This window comes from Herpailurus yagouaroundi, unplaced genomic scaffold (assembly GCF_014898765.1).
Source record: "Herpailurus yagouaroundi ecotype Mexico unplaced genomic scaffold, PumYag 197, whole genome shotgun sequence".
Lineage (NCBI taxonomy): Eukaryota > Metazoa > Chordata > Mammalia > Carnivora > Felidae > Herpailurus > Herpailurus yagouaroundi.
In genome coordinates this window covers 29,604,061-29,625,721 of record NW_024412428.1, presented here as the reverse complement: position 1 = coordinate 29,625,721, position 21,661 = coordinate 29,604,061, and the positions used below count along the sequence as shown (strand labels likewise).

General features: G+C 40.1%; 1 protein-coding gene across 1 annotated transcript in view; it reads right to left on the bottom strand.

The window, feature by feature from the left end:
• LOC121013037 (protocadherin-8-like) overlaps positions 1–21,661 on the bottom strand; it is a 43,294-nt gene that overhangs the window by 9,402 nt on the left and 12,231 nt on the right. Inside the window, exon 3 of the mRNA XM_040448597.1 lies at positions 21,387–21,526. The gene's annotated coding sequence lies outside the window, so the exon portion shown is untranslated. The remainder of the gene's footprint in view (positions 1–21,386; positions 21,527–21,661) is intronic.

The window sequence follows — 21,661 nt, the reverse complement described above, 5'->3', positions numbered from 1 at the left end:
CAAAAGCTACTGGATGGACCAAAGTTAAGAATCAGATGCATAGGTACTAGGAAGTAACCCTCTGATCAAGTACCTGTTCTCATTAATTTATATGTATTCAGGGATTTTTTTTTTTAACTGACAAAAGAAAGGGGAAGAAAATGAAGCATAATAATGGGCCTGTGTAACAGTAGAAGATAAAGTCAGAGAAGACAAAGGGAAGGCAAATATCTCCCCTCTGGGCCTTGTGGATAATTAGGCCTTTGAGTTTGGGATATAAGCTGAACTGTGTTCATAGGAGTCTGTAAGATTCTGATCTTGAGAAATATAGCCTTATGGGCATCTCTCTCCCTCTCTCTCATGCACACTCGTGTGGAATGGAACTGAAAAATGGAATAAAAAAGAGAGCCTAAGCTATCCACACTGCCCCATTCCCAGTCGCAGATCATAGAACAGCTGTGGCACCCTGAGAGTTGAGGGTGGCCACCTGCCAAGGTGTCCTGGCTAGGCAGAGAATATTCTGGAGGAGGGCACAGTCAGCAGTGTCAAGATCAAAGAGCCTAGATGAAGACACCAGAGCAAAAGAATGGAAGCCATCGATCCTGAGTCCACAGGAGACAGATATCTTGCTGTTGGAAGTGGCAGTTTGCCCAGAAATACCTGAGAGAGAATTTAGGCATAACCTGAAGGATTAGATAACAATAAAAAAGGCCTCAGAATCCAGACAATAAGTGTTGACATGACCCCCTTACACTCATCAGCAGGAAAGGTCTGGAACATTCCCACCGCAGGCTCATCTCCCCCCACACTCCTTCCCCAGTCTCTTGTGTATAGCCTGTGTCCCCAGTACCTGGAGCCATGTGCCATTAAGCCTTCCCTTCACCCTATTTCACACCTCTCCCCAAACCCTCTAGGCAGAATCAATCACTCTGTCTACTGGCTCCCTACCATTGTACATATGCTGCACTTTCCAATTAGATTCTCAGGCGCTGTTTATGTGGCAATTCTGCCCCCTGGTTAAAAGGCATAGGCCAGGCATATTCAGTTTTATGCAAACAAAGGGCAACCTGGAGTTGGGCCACATACTGTCTCCAGTTCTCCCTACTTCCTGACCCTGCAGGCCTGAGTTAGTCTCCTGTAGGCTCCCCTGCTCTTTGTAGGTTTATCCCCCCTGGCACACTTATCACACTGGCCCAACTCCTCCACAAAGTTCTTCCACCCCCAGGGCCCCTAAGTGGTTGTCACGTGACAGGCACTTAACGACTATTTAGTACATGAAGGAAGTCATCGAATGACTACATGATAGAACAAATAAACAAGAAGTGGGGAAAAAGAGTATTCACCACGTTATTTCTTGGCATGAGTTTCCGCAAACATTCATAAATGACTAGCAAAGTTTCGATGAGAGAAAGTTGATTTTGAACAAATAAACCCCTCTCATTCTTTTTGAAATAGAAATCAAATGCCTCCTTCGTGGTTTTGTCTGTGTAATCTTAGGCAAGTCACTTTTCCCTCTAAGGCTCAGCTTCCTTATCTGCAGGGTGAGAAGATTCGACCATTGGCCAGAATTTATTGAGCCTTCGCTCTGTACAACGAACCATGTTAACCACTTTAATTGCATTGTCTCACTTAATCCTTAGTAAAGCCCATTAAGTCCATACCACATTTTATATTCAAGAATTTAAATAATCTGCTCAAGGTCACAGAACTCTGGGAGCCCTAACCTAGGTGTGCCTGATGCCAGAGCCCAAATGCTCAAGTTCTACGCTTAGCTCTTTCAAGATGCCTTCCATTTCCAAATTTCATAAATTCTATCATGTTAAGAAATGTCTATGGCCTTAACTAAACATCATACGCCAGGCCAGCTGTGAGTTTCTTTTCTCACCCCAAAGCTTATGAGTTTGCAAAGAAAACGTATCATATGTCATTACATTGGTAAAATAATATGCAGTCTACTCCTCTGTAACACTAGGGTCACACATGGAACAGTAATTGTTCCAATCTTATCTTGAGCATGCACTTTGGAAGGGCCTGTGCACACCCCAGATGGCTAATTAAAAAGAAAATAGGTAGAAGCAATGCAAGAGTCTATCACTGGAAGAATGGGTAAATAAAAGGCAGTATATACACACAACGGAATACTACTCAGCTTTAAAAGGAAGTGAATCCTGTCTCATGCTACAGTGTGGGTGAACCTTGAGGACATTATGCTAAGTGAAATATGCCAGTCACAAAAAGACAAAGAATGTACGACCTCACTTAAACAAGGTATCCAGAGGAATCAAACCCATGGAGACAGAAAGTAGAACGGTGGTTGCCATGGGCTGGGGGAGTGGGGGAGAGCTGTCGTTTAAGGGGTACAGAGTTTCAGATTTGCAAGATACAGTCTGTGGATAGAGGGTGGGGATGGTTGCACAACAGTGCAAATGTACTTAACACTCCTGAGCTGTGTACTTAAAAATGGAAAAAAATGATAAGTGTGTATTTTATCACACTTAAAAATATTAAAAAGAAAAAAAAACAAGTATACCAATTATTCAAAAAAGGAAGGGGGGGAATTAAAACCACCTTGCATCTGGGAGGAGGTGGGCAATATTCCCGTGTGTCTGGGTTTTTTGTGTTTGTTTTAATTTAGAATTAACTCAGTTACATCAATACCATGTACATGCAATCTAAACAAAGTTAATTGGTTCAGGAGCTAGATTTTCTTTCTACTTTTCCATTCTTCTCAGTAAATAACTAGATGTGTGATCCCAAGCAAGCCACTTAACCTCTCTGGAGCTCCATTTCTTTATGTAAACTAGGAGGGAACAAGACATGAGGGCATCCAATTTTCCTCCCAGCCATAAAACCCTGATTCTATAACAAATTACCCGATTTCATTTCCTTCCCACCACCCAACCAGCTCACCACCACCCCAAAATATAATTTGACTTACTTTTCTTCCTTTCAATATTTCAAATTTTCCTCAAGCAAACTGTCTCATTAAGTGGGAAGTATTTTCCTACGTTGTGATGGGTGCATTCTCTTACTTTTCTTTCGGCCTAAGACCCATTCCTTTCATTAATACAACCATATGCTTTGTTTCAATTTAAATGATAAAAGAAAAAACCAAATTATCTCCTTGCTTCTATTCCTCTTCCTCAAAAGTCACCAAATGTTTCATTACCCTGGAGACTTCTTTTGAGAAAAAACAAGGAGTGTGATAAGATGAGATGTTTTCTAAGTTCTTTTGTAACTTGAAAGGAAATAAATTGTACTAAGAAAAAGCCTTTCACTATGGTCTGTTTTAAACATCTTGCAACAGAAAAAAAAAAAGCAACTTTTAAGACGAAGAAAAATATAGTCTGTTCCATAAATAATGTGATCTACAAGGCAACAGACCATAGGGGTAGGAGAACGGAGTTTCAGCTTCTTACTTGCTTACTTCTTCCCTTAAAATTAAAAGCAAAGCAAAAACAAAAACAAACAAAACCAAAAAACAAATGGCAGCCATAACCAGTGTTGGGATTCAGCTGCTCTGCTTAAGTATAGCTATGTCTTGTTCATGGCGTTCATGGCCGGCCCCTGTTCCGACCGATTGAGCCACCGGTTCTGACTGATCCGTGGCTGTTCTGATTGATTGGTACCCATGCCAGAAGGTTGTTAAATATTTCACTTTTGCCCCCGCCCGTAACTCAGCAATAGAAATACGGTGGTTGCTGACTTGTTTATTTGGAATAAGTAACAGAGTGATACGTGATGAGTCAAGGAAATGAGGAAGGGAAACGGAAGGGAGGCATGAGGAGAATTATTGCTGGCACACTTTGCGATTTCACACCTATCACATACACATTCTATGAAATTCGATTTTCAAATTAACATGCTTTGTAAGCTACTATGCACAGGACTCTATTCCCTAGACAAATAAACTGAATTAAATAATACCTTGTTCTCATTCTGTTTACACTACAGTTTATTGTATTTGAACTAGCACAGCCTGGCTGTCAAAAAACCTAAACAGTAGAGTGCTCGGGATACCATAAACCTCCCCTCTGTCAGTGAATTGTTTGTCCCTGATATTTAAATAGCATTTTCCAGGGCATCAGTGAACCGTTTGGTTTCTGGGAAGGAATCATTTATTACCTGGAAATCCAAGTTTATTCCCCTCCCACAGATGATTATTTTGCATTTAAGTTCATCAAAAGATTTGACCAACGTTACCTTCATTTTGTTTAAAAGACTGCTCATGATTAGGTAAAACATCAACTTAGACACATCAGTTAATATGTAAGAAAGAGTCCTCTGTGGCCAGAGGGGAGGTAGGGGGTGGATGGGGGAAAGAGATAAGGGGTTAAAAGGCACAAACCTCCAGTTATAAAATAAATAAGTCACAGAGATTAAAAGGATAGGGAGTATAGCCAATGATATTATAAAAATAACGTTGTATGGGGGTGCCAGGTGGCAGAGTCGGTTAAGTGGCCCGACTTCAGATCAGGTCATGATCTCACAGTTCATGAGTTCGAGCCCCAAATGGGCTCTGCACTGCAGAGCATGCTTGGGATTCCCTCTCTCCTCTTTCTGCCCCTCCCCTACTTGCACATGCACTCTCTCCTTCTCTCTCTCTCTTTCCCAAAATAAATAAATATGCTTCAAACAAAATTTAAAAATAACATTGTATGGTGACAGATGATGACCACACTTATGATGAGCACCGAGTAATGTATAGAATTGTCAAACTGCTATTTTGTACACCTGAAACTAACATAACCTTGTATGTCAATTACATTTCAATAATAAAAAAAGAAAAAAAAAAGTCCTCTGTAACTTCTGTAAATCCTGTAAGTCCTCTGTAAGCTTCGATGGACTTCCTCAACTTCCAATTAGAAAAATTTATCATTATTTCTTAATTCACACATTACCTTATTCCCAAATAGATTTTTTAAAGACTACAAAAATACAGTAAGTGAGTAATGAGAACAAGGCCAAATGTAAAGCCATCCCCCACTTCCCCAAGAGAAAAAAAAAATGTATCTAATAAAACCCCAAATATTTGTTAGAAATAAGATAGAAATGCAAAGACGGGAACATAATCAGTTACATAGTTCACTTTGTCTGCTTGATAAAAATCCTGGTTGGAAGAAGCCCTCTTCTTGGAGCTCAGGCTAGAGAGAAATTCTTTGGGGGCATCTTTTAAATGATAGCGGTGTGTGAATGAACCACATTCTCAAACAACACCCTCATGAAAGACTTGGACTTCTCAGACTATGACAGAGTAGCTTTCATCAGACCAACCTTCCTACTAAGAACTTTTATAAAACGGATAAAATGCAAAAATGTCTGCTTGTTGGTATCAAAAGCAATTGGAACAGCCACAAGAGGATCTTGGACAAGACAGTTATAAGGAAGGAAGCCAATATTTTGCCACGTTCCCCCTAAGATATTTGCTGATTTCTAAATTTCTCAGGACGAGAAGCCAAGCATACTGCAGTATTGAAATCAGGCCAAATGTAGGTAAGCTTGGGCCAGCACAAATCTTCAAGGCCAACATCATCTCAGTGTGACCGACGACCTGTGAACTAAAGACACAGATTATCTGCCCCCACCCCCTCAGCAGACAATAGTAGTGCCAAGTTACCATAACTGCAATAGACACTGACGTTCGAAAGTGACGGTCAGAGGGATGGGGTGGGAGACATAAGGGGACAAGAGTACTTAGCAGCCACTGGTCCAAAGCAATTCTGAAATCCATTTGGGCATATGTTGCCAGTTCCTCGATTAGGGCTCAGTTGTAGGAGTTGTTTTCCTAGGCTCCTGGTTCTACCAATCTTGTCTCCTCCTTCTTGGGTATTAATTCAAAATTTCCTTTTCCACAAGAAATGGCCTGTACTTGCAGCTAAGTAGCTATCTCAGCCTGCTTCCCGCCCGTATAAGGTTAGAAACCCAGAGGTTCTTTATATCTTGAACAACCTCCATCCCTTTTAGTCCAAGATCATGATGCTCTATCAATATAATTCTCTCAAAGATCACTGGGATTCCTACAAAGAGCAGTGGGATCCACTCCACTAAACAAAAGGCCCACTCACAGGTCTTTTGGAGAGAGACCCCCGTCTGTATTGTGCTGAAAGTCAGTGTGCTGAGGACCAACACCCTTAAGATTCTCAGGAAATTTTTGTCCCGTTCTAACAGTCTGTAACACACATTTTCTGAAATCTTAATAATCTTACAGCTGCACTCTTGAGATAATCTTTATCCTGAGATCAGGTCCTATATTAAAAGCTTTTGCAAAATGAGGAGGCAGGGAATAAGATACAGCTTTATTTTTACACTCAGTAATCCCTGGATCCTTTATATTTTCTCCAGTTTCTCCTTGAAACCAGAAAAGTTTCTCCTTAGCATCTCTCTCTTTGTCTTTCTCTTGTATAAAACCTCATCATACATGACTAAAAATAACCAATTAGCACTTTCGACATTCTTGCTGGAAATCTCCTTACACGGGTTCATGATTCCATTAAGTACATTTTCTGTTGTCCATGTTACCTCAGGCAACAGTTTCCTACATTTTCTGCCTCATTACACGGGTTGCCTTTCCTTCAGCCTCTTGTAATAGCCTCCTCACTGTCCTTTCCAGTGCATCACAGTTCCCATGGGGATCCTCTAGTGTCCTCCTGCATCCTGGTCCCAAAGCTAATGCCGCACACTTTAAGGTTTTGTTTCAACCACATGCTACATCTAAGTGTTACCTTCTTTTGCACTTATCTATGTCTTAAAATAATTTATTCTCAGCTCTCATAATTCTGTGGATTGACCAGCTGAAGCTATACAATTCTTGCTTGAGGTCTCTCACACACTTGCAGTCAGATGGTGGTAGGGCTGCAGTCATCTGAAAGCTTGACTGAGTCAGATTTCCAAGGGCTTATTCACTCTTATATCTGGCATCCCAGATGTTCTTTCTCTTTCTCTCATTCTCTCTCCGTCTTTCCAATGGAAACTTATCTTCCAGGATCTTTCAGGGCCCTCCACGTGGCTCAACTGTTTATGGCCTGGTGGTCTCTACACAGTTGTACTTCCTGACAGCAAGATTCTCACAGGGAGCATCCCAAAAGCGAGTGTTCCAAGAAGTCAAGTGACCAGCAAGACTTATGACTCAGCTTCAGAAGTCAAATAGTGTCAAAGATGATGTATCTATCGGTCAGGAGTGAGTCACAGGGCAATCCTCGATTAAAGGGGAGGGACTAATAAAAGGGCAAAAATACTGGAGGCACAATTCATTGGAGGCACATCTTTGGAGATGAACTCATATAGTAAAACCATTGAAAAACAAAGAGAAAACTGAGAAAAGCAGTCAAATAAAATATGACATATTACCTTCAAAGGGCCAACAATACAACTGATGCCGACTTTTCAAAAATAAAATGATGGCATCCAGAAGATAATAGAATTGCATTTGTAAGTGCTGTGAGAAAATAGCTGCCAACCTGAAGTTATATATCTAACAAAAATGTCTTACAAAAATGAAAAATGTAAAGAGATATATTTTACAATAGCATCAAAGAACATCAGATTCCTAGAATTAAATCTAAAGAAATATGTGCAAGACTTCTCCACTGAATAAGAGACATTTTTTAAAGACTTATAGATTCAGAGCAATCAAACTCAAAATTCAAGCCAATACTTGATAAAATTCACTGATTCTTCTTATGGAAATGAAAAAAGCCAAAAATAAACAGAGTGATTTAGAGAACACAGCTGGGGTATTATTTGACTGTATGTCAACTCCTATTATAAGTTCAGGGTGGTGATGATGCAAGAGTAGACAAACTGACCTATGGAACTTGAGAGAGACATCAGAAACAGACCCACGTATATATGGTCACTTGGTTAATAATAGTTGCAAAACTGTAAATTCAGCAGGAAAGAATTTATTTGTTCAATAAATGCTGCTGGATCCATTAGATGCCCATATGGGCAGGGGTGGGGGGTGGGAATGTGACTTGAGTCCTGTTGTTGACTGAATTGCTTTCCTGCAAATTCATATATTGAAGCCCTAACCCTCAATGTGATTGTATTTGGAAATAGGGCCTTTAAGGAGGTAATTAAGGTTAAATGAGGTGATAAATGTGGGTGCCTAATCCAATGGGACTAGTGTCCTTAGAAGAAGAGGAGGAGACACCAGGAATGCTCGTGCACAGAGGAAAGGCCATGTGAGGACACGGTGAGAAGGCAACCATCTGAAAGCCAAGGAGAGAGACCTCAGGAGAAACAATTCTGCTTAGACCTTGATTTTGGACTTCCAGCCTCCAGAACTGTGAGAGAATAAATTTCGGTTGTTTAAGCCGCCCAGTCTGTGGCATTTGTAATGGCAGCACTGGCAGACTAATATGGATTTGGATACTGTGTAGGGGGGAGCTACCCAAATGTATGGAAGTAGCTTTGGAACTGGGTGCTGTGTAAAGGCTGGAAAAGTTTTGAGGCACAAGTTAGGAAAAGCATGGAGACTGTCGGTGGGAATGTGGACATTCAAGGTAGGTCTGGTGAGGTCCCAGAGAGAAATCAGGAACATGTTCCTGGGCAATGGAGAAAAGGTGATCCTTGTTATAAAGTGGCAAAGACCTTGGTTGGATTGTGTTCTAGTGTTTTACATAAAGTAGAACTTGAGGGGATGAAGTTGGGTGTTTAGCTGAGGAGTTTTCTAAGCAGAGTACCAAAGGTGTGGCCTGGTTTCTCCTTACTGCTTATAGTAAAGTGTGATAGGAAAGAGGTAAATTAAAGTAAATTTAAGGAATTGCTAATTAAATGGAGTCAGAAATGGAAGATCTGGAAAATTCTCAGACTATCCATATTTGAAAAAATGAGAAAGCACATGCTGAAGAGCCCACCAAGCGCATGGCTGGACAATCACTGTATCAAGAGATGATCTGCATATCTAAGCAGCCACTTCAGTGGAAGCCAGGACCAGAGATGGGATTATACCAGGAGAGACACTGCCAGCTTGGACTAAAAGAGACAGATTCCCAGCAAAATGAAGGAAGGCTTTCAGCCTCCTAGGATTTTACAGGAGGGGACAATAGAGCTATGTGACTGTAAAACATGCATTGTCCTTCAAGGCAAGGGATGAATGGTCCCAAGGGTGATTCAGAGATGGGCAGACCTGTCACCACAGGCTCAGAGGGCACCAGGCCTAGAGGGCAAAGCTGTCTTCTCCTTGGCTTTGGAGGGCCAGGTTGCTGCCACCTCCTGCCTCAGGGAGAAGGCTGTTACCCAAGGCCTTGGTGGGCTGTGGAGGGGATGCTGCTGACCCAGGGGGCCCAGAAGGATTGTTGTGGAGCCTGAAGGTCTAATGGAATTTGCCTTAGTAGGTTTTGGACTTATTTGGGATTCATTATCTCTTTCTTTTTATCCATTTTTTTTCCATTTAGAATGGAAATGTGCCTATCTCATGCCTATTGACTATTTTTTTAAGTTAATTTATGTTAAGAGAGAAGGAGAGAGAGAGTGGGGGAAGGGCAGAGAGAGAGAGAGAGAAAGAGAATACCAAGCAGGCTCTGACAGTCATCACAGAGCCCAATGTAGAGCTCAAGCCCATGAACAGTGAGATCATGACCTGAGCCGAAGTCAAGAGTTGGACACGTAACTGGCTGAGCCACCCAGGTGCCCCCCACCATTTATTTTAGAAGCACCTAACTTGCCTGGTGTCACAGGTCCACAGCTGCAAAGGAATTTTGCCTCGGGATGAATCCCATCTTAAGACTCACCCACACCTGATGTAGATGATGTTTAGATGACACCTAGGACTTGGAGTGGATGCTGGGATGGGTAAAGACTTTTGGAGCTGTTGGAATGGAGTAAAGATATTCTTCATGTGAGATGGACATGAATTTTGTGTTAAAATATTTATAGCTGCACTATATGTAATCCACAAAATTGGCAACTATCCAAATGCCCATCAACAGTAAAAGAGATAAAGAACATTGGTGTATCCATACAACGCAATACTATAGAGGATAGCATCCATTCTCCATAACTACACGCGGCAACAGGCATGAACGTCAAAATCGTGGCTGAGTAAAAGAAGTGAATCACAAAACAGCACGTAACACATGATCCCACAGACAGAAAATGCAGAAACAGTCAAACGTAATTTATGATCTTAGGAATCAGGAAAGCGGACACCCTTGGGTGGGAATAGCTGTGGAGAGGAGCAATGAAGGGCTCCTGGAAGGCCGGTCACATTCTCTTCCTCGAGCTGGGCCCTGGTTACACAGGTATATCCCATTTGTGAAAAATCATGGCACTGTATTCTTTTTTTTTTTTTTTTAACGTTTATTTATTCTTGAGACAGAGAGAGAGCATGAACGGGGGAGGGTCAGAGAGAGGGAGACACAGAATCCGAAACAGGGTCCAGGCTCTGAGCTGTCAGCACAGAGCCCGACGCGGGGCTCGAACTCACGGACCGCGAGATCATGACCCCAGCCAAAGTCGGCCGCCTAACCGGCTGAGCCACCCAGGTGCCCCATGGCACTGTATTCTTATTATGTGTGCACTTTCCCATAAGTATGTAATGCTTTGGTAAAGTTCTTTTTAATGAAAAAGAAAAGATGTTTTCAGATCAATTAAATACAGAGAATTCATAACCAGCAGATGCAGAGTAAAGACTGTGAACTCTACAGGAAGAAGAGAATGATCCCAGGTGAAAGCATGGAAGTAAAAGAAAGTTTGAAGAATAACAGAGGATAAATAAGAATGTCAAACTAGGGGCACCTGGGTGGCGCAGGTGGTTGAGCATCCAACTCTTGATTTCAGTTCAGGACATGATCCCAGTGTTGTAGGATCAAGCCCTGCATCAGGCTTGAGCTGGGTGTGGAGCCTGCTTAAGATTCTCTCTCTCTCTCTCTCTCTCTCTCTCTCTCTCTCTCTCTCTCTCTGCCTCTGCCTCTCTCTCCCACTCACAAGTGGTCTCTCTCTCTCTCTCTAAAATTAAAAAAAATGAATGTCAAACTAAATAACTATCGACTATATAAAACAATAAGAATATTATCTAAGGAAGTGTAAAATATATGTAGACTTAAAATATATGACAATAGCACAAGAGGTAACAAGGCAAACTGTTCTCCATTCTTACATTTTCCAGGAAATGATAACAAGTATTCATTCAAAATAGATTCTGGTAAGTCTAGTGCATATATTGAAATCCCCGAGGCAAACACTAAAAGAACAGTAAAATAATTTATAACCAAAGGCAAATAAATAAAAAGAGGAAAATGGTATAGTAATAAATTAAAACCTTGATTAGTTCAAAAGAAGGCATGAAAGAGGAAAAATTAATGAAGGAAATCAATAGTAAAATAGTAGGACATTAGCACACGAAATAGCAATTTCATCAATATACATGAGCTAAAAAATCTAAAACTAAAATTTTCAGACTAGATTTTAAGAAATCTATGCTGCTTATGACAGACATACTTTTAATACATGAACACAAAAATAGTGAAGTAAGAAAAGGAAAGCAGTTATGCCAGGCACATACTCACTGAAAGAAATCTGTGGGCTACACTAACATCAGACAAAGTAGACTTTTTAAGAAATAGCAGAATACTACTGTACTGCACACTTAAAAATGGTTATAATGGTAGGAGCACCTGGGGGGGCGCCGTCAGTTAAGTGTCCGACTTTGGCTCAGGTCATGATCTCATGGTTTGTGGGTTCAAGCCCCGCATCGGGCTCTGTGCTGACAGCTTAGAGCCTAGAGCCTGCTTCAGATTCTGTGTCTCCCTCTCTCTGCTCCTCCCTGACTCACACTCTGTGCCTCGCTCCAAAATAAATAAACGTTTAAAAAAATTTTCTTTTTGATGGTTACGATGGTAAATTTTGTGTTATGGGTTTTTTTTCCCACAGTTCAAATTTGTAACAATTAAAAAAAAGAGAGAAAGCAGCATTGCTAGAGATAAATCAGGATTTTATGATAAATGCATCAATCCACAAGGAAAATAAAGTAAACCTAAATTTGCATTTATATAGCATAGCCTCAAAATATATAATGCAAAAACTGAAAGAATTAACAGGGGAAATAGACAAAAGGACCCTTTTGGTAACAGATAAACAGAACTGAATTTCATAACTCTTGTCTCTCATAATGTTCTCCCCATGCAGCCTCTGGACCCAAAGCAGGGTAATTAATTTCAGATATGCAGATCAATAGTGGCTTGGCTTGGCCTACAGATACCTTTTAGGGTATCTAGAAGAATGCACAGTGTGCACATGCATCAGATAACCAAAATCCTCTAAAAGGAGAAAAGTAAATATTAAAATGAATCACATCCAGCTTGCCAGGTAGAGCACAGACATACAAGCTTTCTTTTTTTTTATTTCTGGGTGTTTGGGGATTTTTCATACCTGACCATTTGCAACACAACTAGCCACAATTCCAGAAGAGACCCTGAGGCATGGGGGGCATACTGCATTTAGTAATATTTATGCGAAAAACTGTGTTTAGTGGCTCAGAGTTTATGTGTAACTGTGTTCGGTGATACATGTGTGAAACACTTTGTTTAATGGTGCGTGGTACATTTGCTACTGTGTTTATTGATATATGTCTGAAACACTACCAGATCCAAAAAGTGTGACTATCGGCTTTTTCAAAAAGGCAGAAAGGTGCAATGAAAAATATTTGAGCTTTCAAACCGAACATACATGGATTACAATCCCAATTTTACAAGTTTATAACTTGTATCCTGGGGCAAATCTCTAAACTTCACTGAGTATGTTTCCTGTTCTAAAATGGATCTCCTTTCAGATGTTTTGGAGGATCAGAGAAAAGGACCAGAAAGCATCGAGCCTGAGCCTGCTGCACATACTGGCAGTCACCAAAGTCACCTCTCCTTGTGGAAGACCTCAAGGTTTCCAAGTCAAGTTCGTCCCACCCAAATTCGAGCACATCTGATCAATTCCTAACGCAAACTCTGCAGGCCTTCAGAGCAAGGTCTTCTCCACAGAAACAAACTTATGCCTAAGCTTTTACAACACCAACAATGGGCTTCAAACGTACTGATATTCAGAAAGTGGCTTAACCATAGAAGATGTCATTTAAATTTTCCTTTATCCTTTGCTGGAGAAGCAGTAAAGCTTGACTGTTCCTTTTACCCAGAATTAAAAGAAAAGAAGGGTGATCTTAGCATTCTGCACGCTCATATTGCTTTTTTAAGATGTTTTATTTATTTGAGAGAGAGAGAGAGAGAGAGAGAATAAGCAGGGAAAAGCAGGACAGAGGATCCAAAGCGGGTTCTGCACTGACAGCAGAAAGCTCAATGCAGGGCTCAAACTCACCAACCGTGAGATCGTGACCTAAGCCAAAGTTGGACCTTAATGGACTGAGCCACCCAGGCACCCCTCATACTGCTTTTAAGATAAAATATAGATATAATAGTGTGCAAGTTCTCTTTAAGTGAAATTTTAATTTATGTACCCCTTTTCTCTGACAAATCCTCTCATTATGTAATGAGCATTTCCTAAAAGTCAGCTGGTATAAAACAAGATGCTCCGTAAGGCCCTGGATACGGGGAGAAGGGAAGAGTTGCTGTGCTTTTGTTTTAGATTCGTTGCATAAAACCCAAGCTTTTGCTATTTCACCAGGTCTTAAATATAAAAAGAAAAAGGAGAGGGAAGTATGAGTAAAATACGATCATAGTATATATTTTCCATTTCCCAAATCACCTAGCCCAGGACCCTACAAAACTAAGAGTGAGAAATCACCTCAACCATAAGGGACAACCATCCCCACTCTCAGTGACAGTGGAAAATCCATCATCTTTCCAGGCTGCTGTGCACTCGGGTGTTTCAGAGAGAGTTCACCAAGCAAAGAGCAGATGCTACAGAAGAGATCACTTCTGGCAGACAACTGGGCCCCAACTGTCCCCAGGCTCAGCTGTCTCCTTCCCCTCAGGGCAGAGCAGATGCTTAGCAAGAAGGAAACCTCTGTGAAGTGGGTTTCCAAGTTCAATTCGATGTGGACAAGCTTCAGGCCTGGTCAAACATGCGTTTTATGACCTTTTTCTCATAAAGTAATCTAAGTAACTAAAATTACTAACCCTCGGTCTATGAAACATTTTTTCATTAAAATTTCTTCTTTGGTTTGCTTTAGAAAGCACGGGTTCTAGCTAAGGTAACCGTTTAAAACAACAACAAAAACTCGTGGCACAAAACTGGGTTCTTTCCATTTTCAATGGTTAAATGTAGTCTATAAATGTGACTCTTATAGTTGATAATCTTGAAGCTTTTGTGTGTGTGTGTGTGAGAGAGATGAGAGAGAGCATGAGCAGGGAAGGGGGGAGAGAGAGGAAGAGAGAGAGAATCCCAAGGAGACTCCATGCTATCAGTGGGGAGCCCATTGTGGGGCTCGAATTCACAAACTGAACCATGAGATGATGACCTGAGCTGAAATCAAGAGTCGGACGCTTAAGCGACTGAGCCACCCAGGTGCCCCTATTTGAAGCTTCTTTAAAATACAAACTTGGATATCTAGTTCATTTATCTTCCAAGTTTTATTTTGGTCTTTTTGAAGAAATGTGGGAAACTGGCTGCATGGTATTATCATTATGACACTGTGGGATCCCAGAAAACAAAAAATAGTAGCCTTATGGGAAGAAGTCATATGAGGAGCAGAAAGGTAATACTTATATCTACTCCCTGTTCCAGTTTACTCCTAGTCTCCAGAAAAAAAAATTATATATATATATATATATATATATATATATATATATATATATCTCATACATACATATGTGTGTGTTTCCAAATGTGTGTGTTTCCAATATATATATATTGGAAACTATATATATGTATAATATATGTATATACACTGGAAACTACAGCCCCAAACTTTGTACTTGTTGCTTGATTTTTTTGACCACTTGTCTAAAACACTGGTTTGGTCAAATCACAAAAGAAGTCAAACTTATATTTGACTTTCCTCACTCTCTTCTCATTGTTCCAACACCAGAAGAGTGTTAATGAGGAGAAACAAGTGGAAGCATTCACATGGCAAAGAAAGAGGGCTGGGGGAGAGGAAGAGATTCACATAATCCAGAAAACTGAAATACGTCCCAGAATGAATGAATGAATGAATGAATGAAAATTATAGATACATTGAGTTAGGTGAAGACTGGGGCACTAAGATATAAATACAGAGAGAGAGATAGAGATGATAGAGATAAAGATAGAGATAGATAAAGATAAAAAAGAAGGCCACACTATCATTGGAGACATTGTAAAACTGCTCAGGTATATAATACACTCTCTTAACATAAGTTATTGTGCATTAAGCATTTTCAAAACAGATTTTCATGGTTTCTTCATCTATAGAAGGTTTTGTTACTTTCAGGGAACAGTATAAAAATAACTCAGAAGGCATTATCATAACCAGAGAGAGAAGGACAAAGGAATGCTAACTACCTTAGGTGCTTTATATCTTTAAAAGAGGTTTCTTTTACATTAGAAATCTAGTTGCTTGTGGATTAGAGAAGGGCAGAAGAGGTTACAAAAGGGTTAAAGTCACCTCGGTGAATCATTGAATTACGAGCATAACCCATGACCAGGCCACTAACTGTTTTCTAGTGTTTTATGTAAAACTCAAAATTGAATTTGCCAACAGACATGGAAAATTAAATTCCCCTGAGAAAGTTGCAAGAGCCTACATTTTGCTACAGGAGAAATAGAACATTAATGGAAGTTGCACAATATCTGTCTTTTTTAATCAAAATCTCAACAGGCCCCTGAACAGTAGCATGCCTCAAAGGAAGCACCACTGAGAGAGGAAGAAAAGCTCCCCTCCGTGCAAGACCCGCCATGTCTATTAGGAACATGCATGATGGATGAGGGGCGCTCAGCCAGAGAACAGATCACATCTTTGAGTGGCTGAACATGCATTTAGATTGTTCATATGCTCCTGGTGATTTGAGCAAAGGAACTACCAAATGGTTTTTTAAGTACTTTGATTTCTAGACCTGTAGACCCAATAAAAGAAGAACTAACAGGCTAAAAGAAAGGCAATAAGGCAAGGCGTAACATGCACCAAACCCAGAAGAGGTGTTCTGGCACTGAAGCTTGGCCACGAACCATTCTGTGACTTGCATAAGTTAACCTTGATTTTCTTACATGTAGAAGAAAGATAATAATGCTACCTGCTTCGCAGGATTGCAGTGCCACTATACACATGAAGGGCTAGACTGACATTGGTTTTTAGTACACCATCATTCCTGATGCCAACATTTAATTAGGAAATGCTCTGGTGTGTCCAGTACAGGAATCAGGGTGGCATATTGCCCAGGGAGGGACCAGAAGGCTGTCCTCTCAGAGGCTTCAGGGAATTTTGTCCATTGTCTTTGTCAATTTATTATAATACGGGGGCCAGCCCTCAGTTAGGTCGACTCAGATCCCTTTTTTTTCAGCACCATGAAAATAAACCTTTTCATGAATAGTAAAATCACTTCAACCAACCTCATGGTACTGCTATGTAAAACCAAAATCCTTTTCTTCAGCAAATGTTGGGGAAACTGGACAGCCACATAGAAAAGAATGAAACTGGACCACTTTCTTTCACCATACACAAAACTAAACTCAAAATGGGTTAAAGACCTAAATGTAAAACCTGAAATCATAAAAATCCTTGAAGAGAGCACAGGTAGTAATTTCTCTCTCTCTCTCTCTCTCTCTCTCTCTCTCTCTGACACTGGCCATAGCAACATTTTTCTAGATATGTCTCTTGAGATAAGGGAAATAAAAGCAAAAATAAACTCTTGGTACTACATCAAAATAAAGTTTCTGCAGTGAAGGAAATAATAAATGAAACTAAAAGGCAACACAATGAACGGGAGAAGATATTTGCAAATGATACGCAATAAAGAGTACCCAAAATATATAAAGAACCAATACAACTCAACACCAAAAAACAAATAATCCAGCTAAATAATGGGCAGAAGATATGAACAGACATTTCTCCAAAGAAGACAAACAGATGGCCATAGACCCAGAAAAAGATGCTCAACATCACTCATCATCAGGGAAATGCAAACCAAAACTACAATGATAGGGCAAACTGGGAGGTTCAGTCGGTTAAGCATCCAACTCTTGATTTCGGCACAGATCATAATCTTGTGGTTCATAGATTTAGCCCCAAGTCAGGCTCTGTGCTGACAGTAGAGAGCCTGCTTGGGATTCTCTCTCTCCCTTTCTCTCTGCTTCTCCCCCACTTGCACTCTCTCTGTCTCTCGCTCTCTCAAAATAAATAAATAAACATTTAAAAAACCACAATGAGATATTATCTCTCACCTGTCAGACAGCTGAAATAAAAAATATGAGAAACAGCAAGTGTTGGCTAGGATGTAGAGAGAAAAGAACCCACATGCACTGTTGGTGGGAATGCAAACTGGTGCATCCACTGTGGAAAACAGCATGGAGGTTTCTCAAAAAATTAACAACAGAGCTACCATACGATCCAATAATTCCACTGATGGGTATTTACCCCCAAAATATGAAAACACTAATTCAAAAAGGTATACGCACACCCCTATGTGGATTGCCTCATCACTTTCTGCAATAATTATTTATGGAAGCCCCCCAAGTTCCCATCAATAGATGAATGGATAAAGAAGATGTGAGATATATAGATATATATATATACATACACACAATGGAATATTATTCAGTCATAAAAATAAAATATTGCCATTTGCAAGTACATGGATAGAGCTAGAGTATAATGCTAAGCAAAATAAGACAGCCAGAGAAAGACAAATACCATATGATCTCACTCACATGTATGTAGAATATAGAATATGTAGAATTAAAGAAACAAAATGAACGAGCAGAGGAAAAAAACAGAGAGAGAGACAAACTAAGAAATAGACCCTTAACTATAGAGAACAAACTGATGGTGACCACAGGAAGGATGGGTGGGGGGTGTGGGGGAAACTGGAGATGGGGATTAAGGAGTATACTTATCTGGGTGCCTGGGTGGCTCAGACTGAGCATCTGACTCTTGATTTCAGCTCAGGCCATGATCTCTAAGTTCCATGAATTCAAGCCCTGCATTGGGCTCTACACTGACAGTGAGGAACCTGCTTGAGATTCTCTCTCTCTCCCTCTCTCTCTGGCTCTTGCTCTCACACCAAATAAATAAATAAATAAATAAATAAATAAACTTCAAAATAAAAATCAATAAAAATAAAGAGTATACTTATCATGATTTAAAAAAATCCCAATTTGAGTCATTTCTAATGAAAATTCTAATTTGCACAGGAACAGAATGCATGCTTCTATTATGTGCAGCCCATTTTCTCCCCGGAAATAAGACCTATATGCAAAACCAAGTCATAGGCAGATGGAGGAAGGTTGTCTGTAGACAAGGACTCAGGTGAGTAGGTATTTGGCATATTTTAGGAGCCCATCTCTCTAAGGGCCCTCCAGTGTATTGTGGCCCCAGGGCTATCTGAGAGGTAAGCCTGGTTCCTGAGATCGGGCTGGCTTTATAGTCTATGCGGACGTTCCTTCTCCATTTTAGGGAGTCAGAGCACAGACACTGGTACAGGGAGTGCAAGTAGGAAGGTGTCAAGAGACAGAACTGAAAAGTGAGCATGCATTAGAGCCCATGCCTTTTATTAAAAACATCTACCAAAATATCTATGCATGTGAATGCCTTCTGGTCCTTCAGTGGGAGATGCTCTATTGGTTTTTCTGGCTGCAGGTTGGAAGGAAAAATACTTTTCAGGTTGTGTCCTTTCTGGAAGACTCTCTCCCATTATTTAGAAATGCCTCACTGTCAGTCATCTCCCCAGCTACAGTGACCTGAGCTAGAAGCTGATCATTTACCATTTGATTACTTCATGCCTCCTGTGGGGTATTACAACAGCAGCATGGGCTCATGGTAACATACCGGGAGCAGGGCAGGGGGTCTACAGGCACGATTAAATGGCATATTAGCATTCAGCAAAGCAGGTAAAAGTGGGATACCAAGTTTTTGTGGGTTTTCCCAAGGATTCTTGAAGTAAACAACCAGTGCGTTTATTATTACTGGGCTCCCAGTAATAGTTAAATTCCATTTAAATACCCCCACGTGACCCTCAAGCTCATGCTGGCTTGAAATACAGCCGTATGACAAAATGGCTGACTGATCAAACTTTACAAGAACTACTGTAAAAAAATGTTTCTACAGAAATGTTCTCTTTTCGAAATCAGAGGTTCATACCACGGTCAAAAAAAAAAAAAAAACACAAAACTGTAATCCCCAGGGGACTTTACTTTAACTATTATTGTTTGCCTATTTGAAAAGTTAGTTTAAAAAACAATGGCCAACCAAAAGAAATGGAAAAAAAAAAAAAAAACACTAATCACACCAAACAAAAAGAAAAAAAAAGACAAACGTTTAGGAATACTTGGAATAACAAACTACGTCGCTTTAAACAAGGAAATGGGAAATGAGAAATGTCTCTGATGATAATAAGAATATTTAGTAAGTGATTTCTATGTACAAGCATTGCTCTAAGCATTTTACATGGACCATCTCATTTAGCTTTCACAATATCCCTATGAAGTAGATGCTAATATCCCACCACACGTGAGGAAACCAAAAACAAAGAGTTTATGGTATGTCCTTTGAAAAAGAAGACATGATTTTCACTGTTACCTCAGGCCATGTTTTAAATGAACAGTTGTATTCAAGCACAGTGTCCGATTACACATTCCGTGTTACTCCAGGTCGGAAGACATCACAACTTGTCAAATTGTGTACAAATCCTGTGTGACCAAGGCAGCACGGATTACTCTTTCAGAAAACCAGCGCTGTAGAAGCCTGTTCTATAATACAGTCAAGTCATTCCCTTAAAATGTGATGCCATGCTGTCAAGAGTTCAAGAGAGCTTGAGAAAATTCAGTTAGCCCGTAAAGTCAGTTTTAGCCCAATCTCCCAACACCCTGTTACAAAAGGGCTCCTCTGTACAACATCCAACAATAAGGATCAATGGGCATTAAGTTAAGATGAGTAAGAGTCTGAAAGAGGGTGAGAGAGCAGGCAGCTGGCTGAGGTTTTTCCTTCAACCAAGACTGAATATTTCATCTTCCTCACGCAAGTGAAACGGCTGGTCCACACCTAATTAAACTGCACAAGCGATTGTGCTGTGCTACCTGTAAAGAATGACAGACAGATGGCCTCACCAGTAGTAAGCCACAGAAATCGATAGCTGACATTTACTCGATGAAATACAAATTGAGATTAGCTAGCTTCACTTTTTATTCAGAAAATTCATGTCTGTAATCAATGCCTGTGCATGTGTAGACTATGGAAATTGGTTTAAATTGATTTGTTTCTTCCTTAGCTAATTACGGTGTACAAGCAAATGAACAATCAATTGCTAACTCTGCCTCTACTGTATACATTTCAATGAGCAAAACAAGTCTGTCAAAGATGGATATTATTATGGTCTTTTCAAAGAGAAGCTACTAAGCATTCCACATACACTGTAATACATCAGCTATTTAATGATAATTTAAAAGACTGTCTTATTTGTTGAACAAATATAAAACTTCCCCTGCTGTTATTAGTAAAGCTTATAGAAAGTTCTCAATTGATCAAGCACCTGCTTAGAAAAATAGAGCTTATCAGAGTATCTAGCACATAGAGAGTTCTCAGTCAATATTAGCTGTTAATGAGGTAGTGGGTGTTGCACAATGGAGAACAGTGGACTCAGAAAACCTAAGGTTTAAATCCTAAATCCATCACCCTTTGACGCAACAATTCTATTTCTGGTTAGAAGGCCTTATTTCTGTTGAAATAAGGGTTTCTGTCTACCCCCAAAAAACGTGTAATTTAATTCACTATTCACAAAAGCTAAAAACTTGGAATCACCCTAATGTTCATCAATGGTAGAATGGATAACTAAATTGTGGCAAGTTCACAAATGAAATACCATGCGGCAGCGAGAAAGAACGAACTCCTAGAACACACAGCACGGATGTGCGTACGAAAGCTCATGGACATAAGGCTGAGTTGGGCACCGAAGAGGACATACTGCATGATTCTGTTTCTATGAAGTTCAAGAACAAGGAAAATTCACAGATGGTGAAAGAGTTTGAATAGTGGTTACTTTGAGAAGAGTCATTGCCTGGCAAGATGCACGAAGGAGCCTTCAGGGGAGCCGGAAATGTTCCATTGATCCCAGTAGTGGTCACATAAGTATGTGCATACATAATGTCATCCAGCTGTCAACCTAAAATTCATGCACTTTAATGTTACATCACAATTCTTTCACTTACCGTATGACCTCAGACAAATTATCCTCTCTAAACCTCCATTTCCTCATCTCTGAAATGGGGATAATAATATCACTATTTCCCAGGATGGTTATGAGGTATAAGTACAATAATTCACATAGAGCACTTACCAAAGAGCTTTGTATGCAGTAAGTATTTGATTCATGTTTCCAATTACTGTCTGTCACTGAGAATGCCGTCATAAAAGTCAGGAAAACTGCTTGAGGAATCATAATTAAGGTAGAAGCGACCATTCCAAAACCATGTGAACCTGGTTTTAAGAAAAAACAAATCCATCTAATCCTACGTTTATAAACTTGAATCAAAGTTTTAGGTTCTTGGCTTCTAGAAACAACGTTTCACACAGAATGCACTTCCATAACAAATCACTCTAATGAAGTTGAAG